Raw genomic sequence first — 12960 nt, forward strand, 5'->3', positions numbered from 1 at the left:
AATTTCCAGTCCAGGAGATGTGGAAGTGTTTTATTTCTTTTTTTTTTTTTATATATATATATATACTAAATGTTTACTGTTTACTTTTAAGTTACACATTTTCTGGACAAGCAATGAAAAAAATATATAAATGTCTTTTTAAAAATGGGTTAACATTCAAAAACTAAAAATAAACTTGATAAAAAAAAGCTGTTATAGTTTCCCATTAGTGTGAAATTAAAGGCACTTTAAAAAAAAAAAAAAAAAAAAAAAAAGATGCTAATAACAGGATTTATATGCTCTTGTTTTTTTTTTTCTTTAATTTTTTCTCCTGTGTACTTGCTCCTCATACTGTCCCCTGGCCACACTATCCGACTTCAAGTATGCAGGTGTACCCCATAGCTGCCAGGACCCATGGAGTCCTGCTGGGGACTCCACTTTGTGCATTCTCCTGCTTTGAACTACAAGCTTTTGTGCAACTGCTCTCAGCTCCACATGCACACAGGCAGCACAAGAGACCCAGAACCAAAGCTCTGGAGCAACTGCCAGTCGCCACTGTGGAGGAGAAGAGGTGTTTCTTTGGTTCTGTGTTTCTCAGGCTGCCTGTGTGTGGGTATAAATTCTTAGTTCAAAATGGGAACGTGCATAAGTGGAGATTACAAAAAGTCTCCATAAGTCTCGGTAGGCCCAAGGGGAATCCACATACCTCAGGTCAGTCAGTGCAGCTGGGAGACAGTATGAGGAGCAAGCACAGAGGAAACAAAAATGAAAAAGAAAACAGAAAGATCATGTAGGTCCTGATATCAGAATCTGATTTTACAAAATAAAATTGGGCTTTAAAGAGAAGTATGGGATTTGGGAAAATCCTATATGATGATATTTATAGTCACCTAGGTGGGTGCAGCATCGATCCAATTCTGCATCATTCCCCCACCAAATCTGCACTGAGAAATGAGCGATCAAACCCTGATGGTCACTCAGTTCTCAGCATTCTGTGAGCAGAGAGTCGGGGACTGTCAGTCTCTGGTTCTCTTCTCTGCCCCTCCAGCACTCACTGGAGCACTGGGCCATGGAGGGTGTGGCAGGGGCTGGCTCAGGCTCTCAGTGGATCATTGAGAGGCTGAGCCAGGTGCAGGTCCAAACGTCTAGGTGGACCCAGACCATATGGATATTTTCAGAGCCTGGAACAGTTCTGTGACGTCGTCCAACAGTGGGCTTCAGCCCACTTTAGAAGCTCAAAACAGATCACAGGGGTGCAGAACTAACTACACTCCTGTGATCCATAGGAGGAGTATAGCCAAAAGGCAAACTCCACTCCAGAGCTATTTATGGATATACTCTGCAAGCAGATGACACCTGTTAATGATGCATTTATCTAATCTGTTCCATTCAAATCAACCCCAATGTACAGGGTTTGAATAAAAGCTTTGCCATAGCATTCACAAAGTTCCAGCTGGTACTAGTTATTAACATTTGAAGGGACTTGATCTGTAATATGGAAGACGTTTCACTTTTATTCCAGCAGCTCCTGCAGTTCTGAGCATGAGTTAATTTGCTTAGCTTTATTCTTTGATATTTGGAAAGGTTTACTTATGTAAAAATAAGAGACCCTAAGCTGTGATCCTGTCAGGAAGTTCTGACAACACTTGGCAACAAACTGGCAATAATAGAGAGTAAAATTCAAGGACAAACACTAGATCCCAATATGTCTCTTTCTGCCTTCTTTACTTCTAATGCCAGTGCTGTCAACAGGCCCCTTCTTTCTCTAGCCACAAGTGTTCTCTCATTAGGGTTCATCTACACGGGGCATTTGGAAAACTCTTCTGAACGATGGAAACTGACTGCTGGAAAACGTAGGTTAAAAAACGTCAGTTTGGCTGCGTTTGCATAATGCATTTAGCTGCATTTATGCACTTCTGCGTTTAGAAGCGTTTTTAAAAGATAACCTCAGGAGACCCTCCCAAATGCCCAGAATGCACTGAAAAACAGTAAATTCACTAAAAAAGGCTACAAAAATACCGCATGAGTTATTTTATCAAGTCATGCGGTATTTTAGTAGTGAAAAGCATGCATTAATGTTTCAGCTGTCGCGGGATTCCCACTGAGAGCTGAATGTAAAAGAAAGAATTGCCGGCAATTAAAAAATAATTTAAAAAATGGCGTGCAGCCCCCACCTACTGTCCATACCAAGCCCTTCGGGTCTGGTATGGATGTTGAGGGGAAGCCCCACGCCAAAATGAAAAAAAATGGTGTGGGGTTCCCCCCAAAATCCATACCAAAGGGGGGGTGAGTGAGCACGAGTGTCCCCCCTCCTGAACCATACCAGGCCACATGCCCACAACATGGGGGGGTGCTTTTGGGTATGGGGAGTTCCCCCCAAAAGCACCTTGTCCCCATGTTGACGGGGACAAGGACCTCTTCCCCACAACCTTGGGCTGTGGTCGTGGGGGTCTGCGGGTGGGAGGCTTATAAGAATCTGGAAGCCCCCTTTTGCAAGAGGGCCCCAAGAGCTCAGGCCCCCCCCCCCCACATGAATGAGTATGGGGTACATGCTACCGCTACCCATTCACAAAAAAAAAAGCTGTAGTGTGGAAAAAAGACAAGAGACATTCTGAACCTTTTTACCTTTGTGAGTGGCCTATATTATTATTATTTTTCACCTATTAAAGAGCTTTTATACTGCACTTAGAGGGCACTACCTCTTTCTTCCTGATTTTCTACTCACTAGTAAGTCTTAGGAATTGAGAAGTGATCCGGCCAACCTCAGAAACACAGGATGCTTACACTGAGGAATGACCAGACATATATATACTTGAGGGTGCTGTTGTGCTGGATTGGATAGATATATAATGTGTTTCATAGACACAGCAGTGCTTCTGATGTAGTTCAGATTATAAATGGCAACATTCTTCCATTCAATAAATATGGATTTTTTTGATGTTGTACAATATGGCACAGCCCTGTATCATTTCCATAACATGGACTTCATATGTGTATAATGGCTTGTATCTGGAGCCATAGTAGGTTGACTGTTCCATAGAAGATAACAAGTGAGAAGTGACTTTACTGATTATCAGCATACTAAAATTCTCAAAGATCCCTATATGATGGGTGATGACATCTATTTATTCTTTATCTAAACAGGGTGCATCCATGTATGTTATGATAGAGAGCTATTTGCATAGGTCTTCTCCCAGCCTACCGTCTATCATCTTGTTCCCGGAGCATTGTTCAACATTGTAGGTGTCCTGAAGTCAATATTGCTGAAATCACATTTTATAATTAATAGAAAAATGAAGAACAGGTTCCTCCCTTTCTGAAGTCTGATGCCAGCATTACTACAACACATTTGCACAAGTCATTGAAACACTAGTAAACAAAGAAATGCCTTAGGCTGAAGAATAACATTGACAAGCTGCAACATGCTATCATCTACTGTTACCAGTATCTACTGTATCCACCTGCAGACTGGCAGCCTGACAAGCTGTGAATCATGTATCCCCTATTCTTAAAGGCCTTGAGGAGATTTCCTACATATTGTTAGGAGTTGCCCTGCTGCAAGGTGTATATTGTAGAAGATTCACTAAGCAGTGAAAAATCTTTACTGCTTAGGAAACAGATAAAAGTCTTTTTTTATTTGCCTTAACCTGCAAGACTCAAATCTGATCACATTATTATAATATTTAATGGTTTTTCTAGAAAGCTGCCCAAGAGCTCAACTATGCAGGAGACTACAGGGTTGATATACTAAACCTGGAGAGTGCAAAATCTTGTACAGCACTGCATGGTAGCCAATTAACTTTACCTTGTTCAATTACGCTTTGCCAAAAACAATCTGGAAGCAGATTTCTGTGCAGAGCTGCACCTGGTTTTGCACCCTCCAGTTTTAGTAAATCACCCCCTTATGCCTTGTACCATTTAACCTCCCTGGAGGTATTCCCGAGTGTAGCTCGGTGTAAGGTTTCAGCACCACAAGCGGTAACCCCGAGCTACACTCGGGAATACTTTACAGCATTGCTCCGGGATCTCTTCTTGACTTACCTTGTCCTGCGCTCCCGCGATGTCCCTCCTGCAGTGTCCCCTGCAATGTCCTCCAGCCGATGCGGGCATCTGTCTTCTGGGTTCTGTTCCCTGCTACGTTGGGAGGTATGGGGACGGAACTGGTGGGAAAATGGAAAATTGAAAAGTGACATTCACTAAATTCACTAAAATCACATAGTAAAACATTACTGTATCAAACCATTTCACATACATGTTGTCCCGAGTGCTTTGTCCTGTGCCCTGCCTGCATTTTTACCGTTCTTTCTGCCTGGAAACTGAGAAATGTCCATGGCGTCCAAAAAGCATCCCTTTAGGTCAAAAGCGGTTTTAGACCAGCTAGAGAACAGCGATAGTAAATTAGAATCACTTGCAGAATTGAGTGATAATGATTCGTGGGGAAGTTCGTCATCAGACACTGAAAACGATTTTGCGACTTTGCTCAGTGATGTGTGAACTTGGCGCTACCATACAAGTGTAATATATACCATATAATCTGACTACAAGGTACACTGACTGGTGGCAGTATATAAAAAAAAATAATAGTTCTTTCAATTTAATTTTATTTTTATTACTTTTTAAATATTTAAATTTTTTTATACATACTGTGACCAGAGCAGTACAGTGTTACCAAAGTAACACTGTAATACTCTGGGGAGGTGATCAGGATTTTTTTCTCAACCTATGATTGCTTATAACTGTGATAATCACTGTTATAAACAACTATTTGTTGTGAATTAATCCATTCATCCATTCATTAAGTGTGTATTGTTGTGATTAGCTGTGATTGGAAACAGCTAATCACATGGTACAGATGGGCTGTGATTGGTCCTCTCTGTATCATGTAATCACTGTGACCAATCACAGAGAGCAACACAATAGTACACAATGAATGGCTATGAATGGAAGCCATCCATTGCGAAAAATTGCCATGTGACCTGATGTGATTGGTCACAGCCATCACATGGTACCAAAGCAGCCCAGTACAGTGATCTGTCATCCTCTCTGTCCAGTGCAGGTGACAGATTGCACTGTAACGCTGTCCATGGGGCACATGTGAAGCGTGTTTTCGGGATGACGTCATATGACTGCAACCCAGACAGAGAGACCCCCCCCTCTTGGCCATCAATAGGGAACCAGTTAAAAATAACAAACATTTCATACTTACCTTTTTTGTACAATGGTTTTGCACAGAACAGAACCACTACTCCTCTTCCCCGTTGGCTCTCATGGCTCTTCCAACCCATCAGGTGCCCCCAGAGCAAGCTGCTTGCTCTGGGGGCATTTATGTGCTCATTTTGAGCCAGCTCTGTGTATTTATAGGACACACAAATCTCTATAAGACACACAGATCGTGGCTCAGCTCCACGCCGAGCTCCCACCTCACTGGCAGTGATTGACAGCCTATGGCTCCCACTGCTGTTCCTGAGCCAATGAGGAAGGAGAGAGCCTCTGCTGTCATGCACATCACTGGATCAAGATTGTTTTTTCTAGTCTGCTGATTTTCCTTTCACTATTCAGTCACAGGATGGAGGTGGAGAGGAGACGTGCAGTGTAGGGTTGTGCCAGACAAGGCTGTGCTGTGTAGCAGAGCTGTGTAACTCTCACAACTGGGTTGACAGAAATACAAATTCTTTGGCAGGTAAAACAGCTCTCATATATGTATTTGATAAATTCACCTGAGCCAGATTCCAATCCAGCACTGTGCATGAAAGCAGAAGCTCTCCCAGGTCTCTGCCTCCTAAATGGCTCAGATACAGCAGCGGGAGCCATGCTGTCAATCACAGCCAGTGAGGTGAGAACAGGGGCACACAAATGTGGTTCAGCAGTGAGTACACCTGAGCGAGCCCAGAGCAAGCAGCTTGTTCTGGGGGCACTCAGCAGTGGGGAGGGGCCAGGAGTGCTGATGGCGGACCCATGAAGAAAAGGGTCAAGGCTTCTCTGTGCAAAACTACTGCACAGAACAGGTAAGCATGACATGTTTGTTATTAAACAAAAATATATGAAGCTTTAGAATCACTTTAAACTCTCAAAGGAAACAAGTGATCTTGTTGGTTTTGGTTTGCTCTAATTTTACTGTGTGAGCCCTAACATATAAACATGTTTACATTTTAAAGAGTAAGTTCACCTTTTTAGATAAAAATAAAAAAGTGAGTGCCCTACATCCTCCAACCTCCCCCAGCAGCTCTGCGTTGTACCAACCCCTGTGGGTGACACAGTCTCACTGTCCATGTAGCTGTTGCAGAGGTCCTGGGGTTTGAAAGCTGCACTCCTCTTTTTTCCCTAGGGACACCAAGAAGGATCAGAGCAGTTCTGATTGGTCCGTGCGGTCATCCATAGAGAAAGAAGAGGAAGAAAAATTGAATGAACACTTTAAAGAAATTAAGGGCTGAATTAGATAAAATGGAGCACCTCAAATTTTAGCTCACTTGCAACATACCTGTAGCTTTCACTCTAAATTGACTGTATTTTAGGTACCCAAGAGACAAGTTGCTTAAAATGTTCCAATTAGACATGAGGAATTACCTGCTACATGTGTTTGGCACAACTATATACAAATATTAAACTGTTCTGTGAGTTCTATTTTAAGCCAAGGCTTTGCATGTGCTATCAAGCCTGTGAAGTATTTGCCTATTTCCCTGAATGGCGAATTAAATGGGAGAATTTACAAGATAGTGAGACAAGTCTTCTGACTAATAATCTAAATGATTCATCATTACATGTTTTAGATTTGTTCGGAATGTACCTCATAAAGAGTGCTATGGATTACAGAGTCGTTTAAGAGTAAGGTGTTTTTTTTTTTACATGATTATACGAGCATTATGTAACCAGGGGGATTCATGAAAGTAGATGGGTTGGAATTTTTTATACAATCTTATATTCATCTCTCTGAGTGACTGGAAGTATGGCCAGCTTCTGCCAAATAATGGACATGTATGTCAAGAGAAAAGAAGTACATTCAAGGTTCTGATTTTGTGTTGATGCACAATGGGATTGCATTACATTTTGTTTAGGTTTTGGAAAGTGTTTAAATCTTACATTTTTTTTGCTGTTTGTGGCTCCATTCAGAAAATTCTATCACTTTCAGTTAAAATGTCACCTGGACAGGAAGTGAACATTTGTCATTATTAAAAAGGGAAAGGATTGAAGCTCCATTACCTTTTTACATTCTTGTCACAGTTACAATATGTCGACCAGAATATTAAGCAAAAGAAAACTTCCCTAATGGGACACAGTCAGCAAAAAGACAGTGGTTATATCCTTCCATACCTTTTCCAAGACTGAAAAAAACTTGAGAAAGAGGGAAAACATAATTAAGAATAAGTTCACATTTCAGAACATTTTACATGTTACACCCATAATTTAAGTGTAATGCGTAACATATCCTAGACCTGCCCCCTGCACCTGGACCCCCACTCCTGGTGAGAGTGGGTGGGGGTTCTTCTCCCCGCACCCGCTGTCACATTTTGAAAATAGAGCAGCTGCGCATGCCTCCTGCTACACATCCTCAGAATTTATTTCCAGCTATCTTTTTACTGCTGTTGCTCCATTGGAAATTTCCCTGCATTCTCGTCACAGTTACAACATGTTCACCAGAATATTAAGCAAAAGAGAACATCCCTAATGGGACACAGCCAGCAAAAAGACAGTGGTTCTAGCCCTTCCATACTTTTTCCAAGACTGAAAAAACGTGAGAAAGGGGGAAAACATAATTAAGAATAAGTTCCCCTTTCAGAACATGTTACACGTTACACCAATAATTTGGCAGGTCTCTGGCTACACAGCCTCATCATCTATTACCAGCTGTAAAAATTAGATAACTACATGTTCTATCAGCCATTGCGGCTGAGGGATTGTAGTTCTCAATGAACTTTGAGGGCGCTAATGTAGATCTTGTAGATCATTCACAAGCTTGTAAACACTCAGCCCATAAGGGAGCTGCAGGGTAAAAGCTGCAGTGCTTGTCTGCAGGAGCTTGACATTGCACCCCTGATCCACTGATCACAGGTGCAATGCTTTGCAGGCTTCTGAGAGAAAAAATAATAAATGCACATTTTTTTCCTACAAAAATAAGTGCAGTTATTATTTTTTCTCAAAAGGTAAATGTAGCCTTTAAGAAGTAAAGAAAAATAATTATTGGCTACATGTCATTGTAGGCAGTAGAGGTTGTACTGTTATGGTACTGAATTCACTTCAATCACTGTTCTGCCAGACACCTGTCACTTGGACAGGACGTGAGGGAAAATCACAATGCAACAGACAATAAAAACCTAACAGAGGCTCTAAATCTTCCCAATTATAATATAAAAATGTCCTAATATTTGTCTCAATGGCCACTGGAGATTTTTCCTAACACATACTGTTCAGTCTAACACTAATTCAATAGACAAGATGTAGCGAGCCCCTACAGTCTGGGATGTTAAGCCAGTTCCTGGACTTAAAGATGACCCCATGTGTATCACAACTTTTTAGGGATAATAGGTCAAAGCCTCATACTAGTCCCTCTGGTTCCAATTTACAGACATTACAGGTTCAACTTCTCAGACCGTAGGCTTGGTTAGAAGAATTCATCACTACAGACAACTCCTGATACTGTGGTTATACATGCAGTTCTCATGAGGTCAATGCTCATATTTGAGGCCAGTGTAATACAGGGTTCCAGGTATCATGGCTGGTGCACCATAAGAACCTTCCGGCCATCGAAACACCACAACTCCTAACCTGAACTAGCTTTTATTCTCCCAGGTATTGGCTGAGTTAATTTGCATTTTGTCCCAAAAACTGGTGTCAAGATGGGGTGTTGTGGTGTGATTGCTCATACCAAGCCATGGCTACAACAGTGTATGTAGGCCCCAGGTCCTGCTATGAGTATTCCTCTGAGGAGGTGTGCTCCCTTTCACTACACCTCTACATCTTCTTTTCCTTCTTGACTCTCTCTTTACCCATCTGCTCATCCCTCACTATCTCTCTATATACGGTAGGCTCAAAGACCCTTCCACTAATTGAGTAGAGCAACCCCGAAGGGTAAGTAGCTCCCTGTTACAAGGAAGGGAACAGAAATTTGTCCAAGGGCACACAAAGCAGTAAAAAGTTGACAGACTAATCATTTTTCATTCTAACAAAAGATTTTGACTTGAGTTTGGCTTTCATGTTTTCATCAGCATGTAAAAACAGTTGGGGATTATAAATGGTAACTTGCAAATTCTACAGATAAGTTAAAACGTGTGAATGAACTGTATAAATGGAGAAATCCCCAGGTGTATATCAGTCCAGCTGGGCCATGTCTCTTCCACAGAGGAATAAGATTAATTGTAGTTATCCTGTCATCATCTAAGGTGTGGACATATTAATGACTGCTCTAAGTGTGTACCTTCCAGTACTTGTCTAATATCATTATCACTCTCAGTAACAGAAGTGTGAAAAATGTCATAGTGCTTGTCATTTAGTAGTAAATTCATTTTTATGAAAAATTTGATTTTTCAGGAATAAAAATGGAAATGTAGACAGGATATAGAGATATATTTTTACTTGAACAGATAGTTCAAGTTGTAAGCATGCTTACAAAACACATCTCAAATATCTTGTGAAATATTTTATACAAATATTTATTGTGTCATCTATATAAACACATTATGCCTGTCTTCCTTAAAGCTGTACTCCAGGAATTCAACCACTTTCTAAAATGTGCAGGATTACTATGGGTTAAGTCCAATGAGGTGAATGCCACCTCCTGTACTTATCTGTTTAATTTACATGCTACATTTTTACTGAGTGCTGGGAATACAGCTATTGCTATAATCCAGCTCCCCAACTGCAGTGTCATATACAACCATTCTGCCCACCCCTTCTCTTCTCATACCCGATTATTATTATTATACAATATTTATAAAGCGCCAACAGTTCGCTCAGCGCTGTATATTACAAAGGGGGACAGAACATGTGACAGAACAATAACAATACAATGCAAAACATGAGGGGTTCGAGGGCCCTGCTCTTTCGAGCTTACGATCTAGGAGGGAGGGGATGGTGGTACAGGAAGAGATAGCTGTGGAGTGGTAGGTAGAGTGGAGGAGGTCAGAAGTTAGCAGGGGGTGGGGTAGGCTTCCCTGAAGAGGTGGGTTTTCAGGGTGCGCCTAAAGGAGAGGAGAGTAGGTGATAATCTGATGGGTTGGGGCAGGGAGTTCCAGAGGATGGGTGACACCCTGGAGAAGTCCTGGAGGCGGGCATGGGAGGAGGAGACCAGGGAACTAGAGAGAAGGAGGTCTTGTGAGGAGCGGAGAGTGCTTGCTGGGTGGTACTTGGATATTAGGTCAGTGATGTAGTTCGGGGCAGTGTGGTGGACAGCTTTGTACATCAGTGTTAGGATTTTGAATTTGATCCGTTGCGCAATCGGAAGCCAGTGGAGGGATTGGCAGAGGGGGGTGGCGGAAATGGAGCGGTTGGAAAGGTGAATGAGTCTGGCTGCCGTATTCAGGATCGACTGAAGCGGGGATAGCCAGCGGCGAGGCAGGCCAGTAAGGAGGGAGTTGCAGTAATTGAGTTGTGATATGATGAGGGAGTGGATGAGCTGTTTAGTGGTTTCTGGGGTTAGGAATGTGTGTATTTTGGCGATGTTGCGGAGGTGGAGTCTGCATGAGTTTGTTAACGATTGGACTTGGGGCTGGAAGGATAGGTTGGAGTCCAGAATGACACCCAGTACTCTGGCATGCGGGGCGGGTTTGATGGTGGCATTGTTGGACGTGATGGAGAAGTCAATGGGGGGTGGTGTGCGTGCTGGGGGGAAGACAAGAAACTCGGTTTTGGAGAGGTTCAGTTTAAGGAAGTGTCAGTTTAAGGAAGTGTCCAGTCTGATATGTCGCTCAGTAGGTTTGTGATTCGGGCGGAGACTGAGGGGGTGAGGTGGGGGGTTGAGAGATAGATTTGTGTGTCGTCGGCATAGAGGTGGTAGTTGAAGCTGTGAGAGTGTATGAGTTGGTCAAGGGAGGAGGTGTAGATGGAGAAGAGAAGGGGCCCGAGGACGGAGCCTTGAGGGACCTCAACAGAGAGGGGGAGTGAGGGCGAGGTGGTAGCGTTATAGGTAACTTTGAAAGAGCATTGTGACAGGTAGGATGAGAGTCAGGAGAGAGCAGAATCTCTGAGGCCGAGGGAGTGTAGTTTTTTGAGGAGGAGGGGGTGGTCGACTGTGTCGAAGGCCGCGGAGAGGTCAAGGAGTAGGAGCACTGAATAGTGGCCATTAGCTTTGGCGGTTAGCAGGTCGTTGGAGAGTTTGAGTAAGGCAGTTTCGTTGGAGTGTAGGGGACGAAGCCGGACTGTAGGGGATCGAGGAGGTTGTTGTCATTGGCGGGCGTAGACTAAGCGCTCAAGGAGTTTGGATGTGAATGGGAGCAGGGAGATGGGTCTGAGGGTGTTCGGGTCATTGGGGTCCAGGGAGGGCTTTTTAAGTATGGGGGTGATGTGTGCATGCTTCAGAGGGGGGGGGAATGTGCCGGAGGAGAGGGAGAGATTAAAGATGTGGGTGAGGGAGCGTAGGATGGAGGGGGAGGGAGGTCGTAGGAGTTGTGAGGGGATAGGGTCGAGGGGGCAGGTGGTGAGGCGGGAATCAGAGAGGACCTTGGAGACTTCCTCGATGGTAGTAAGGTCGAAGGTGTGGAGTGTTGAGGGGGCTTCAGTATGAGGAATGTTGGGTGGGGTGGAAGTGGAGGTCAGAGCAGTGGTGGGGCCGTGGGAGAGGGGGGATGAGGGGGTAACTGTGTGAGAGGGGACGGGGTTGGAGGGAGTTTGAGAAGTGACGAAGTCCCTGCGGGTTGTGTCGAGGGAGAGGGGTGATGAGGGGGTAGCTGTGTGAGAGGGGACGGGTTGAGAGGGAGTGTGAGTTGCGGCGATGTCCTTGCGAATTGTGTCAATCTTGTTTTTGAAGTGATTGGCAATCTCAAGGGCGGTGAGTGAGGTGCTGGGTGGAGGTGGGGGTGGAGAGAGTAGAGAGTTAAAGGTGGAGAAGAGTCGGCGAGGATTGGAGGAGAGGGCCTTGATCATAGGGCACTTTGTATTATATGTGCCCATTCACAAAATACAAAACCTTCTGTGAATGGACAGCTGAGAGGAGGGGCAGGTACAGCAGCTGCCATGTGAGAAATCAGCATTGCTTCTGCTAGAGTGCCGATACAATAAAATTTTCAGTTGCAAATAAAAGAGATATGTCCATGAGGTGACATACTGTACACCTCATTGGACTTAACCCATAGTAAGCTTGCACATTTTAGAAGGTGGCTAAATTCCTGGAGTTCAGTTTTAATGCCATTTTCTTAAATTCTTGAACAAATTTTTCAGCATTACAGAGAACACCATCTGATGTTATTTACATAGTTCCAACAATTTATATAGCTCCAGAAAGCTCAGCGATACTTTTCAGGAAATTGTAGACACACCACCATTCAGAGAATAATCAGAGCGACACCTGCAATCAGTGACTGTGGCTGGGCATTATATGGCTACCTACTCCCTGCTGATAGCTGATGACTCGTTACATTACCGCATGTTTTCACTACTAAAGTACTGAATGACTTCATAAAATGTGGTATTTTAGTAGCGTTTTTTTAATGAATGCCGACAAACTTTTGTGCCGTATCTTACCGCAAACTTGGATGTGGCAAGATACCATTTTGTGAATTGTCCCCTGTGTGGCTCTGTCATAAACAAAGCTGAGGCCATCTGTGTTCTACAGCCAAAACAGGAAGTTAAAGGGAATCCCTGGTTTTCACCAGGGTCACCAGAAATGATGTCCCCATTGGAAGATTTCCCCTATATTACTGTTCTGGGGACAACTCCAAATTTGGGATTTTCTCACACTTTCACTTCTAGTGATAATGGTCACCAGGACAACGAGAGGAATCTCCCCAATGGGGGCACAGACTGCAATAAAGACCAGATAGGGTTTCTAATCCC

At 43.4% G+C, this 12960-nt stretch overlaps 1 protein-coding gene across 1 annotated transcript in view; it reads left to right on the forward strand.

Annotated features, from left to right (window-relative positions):
* LOC149457443 (forkhead box protein N1-like) overlaps positions 1-12960 on the forward strand; it is a 111516-nt gene that overhangs the window by 77285 nt on the left and 21271 nt on the right. The window lies entirely within an intron of this gene.

This window comes from Staurois parvus, unplaced genomic scaffold, assembly GCF_062004578.1.
Source record: "Staurois parvus isolate SC_StPar_1 unplaced genomic scaffold, SC_StPar_1.0 ptg000321l, whole genome shotgun sequence".
Lineage (NCBI taxonomy): Eukaryota > Metazoa > Chordata > Amphibia > Anura > Ranidae > Staurois > Staurois parvus.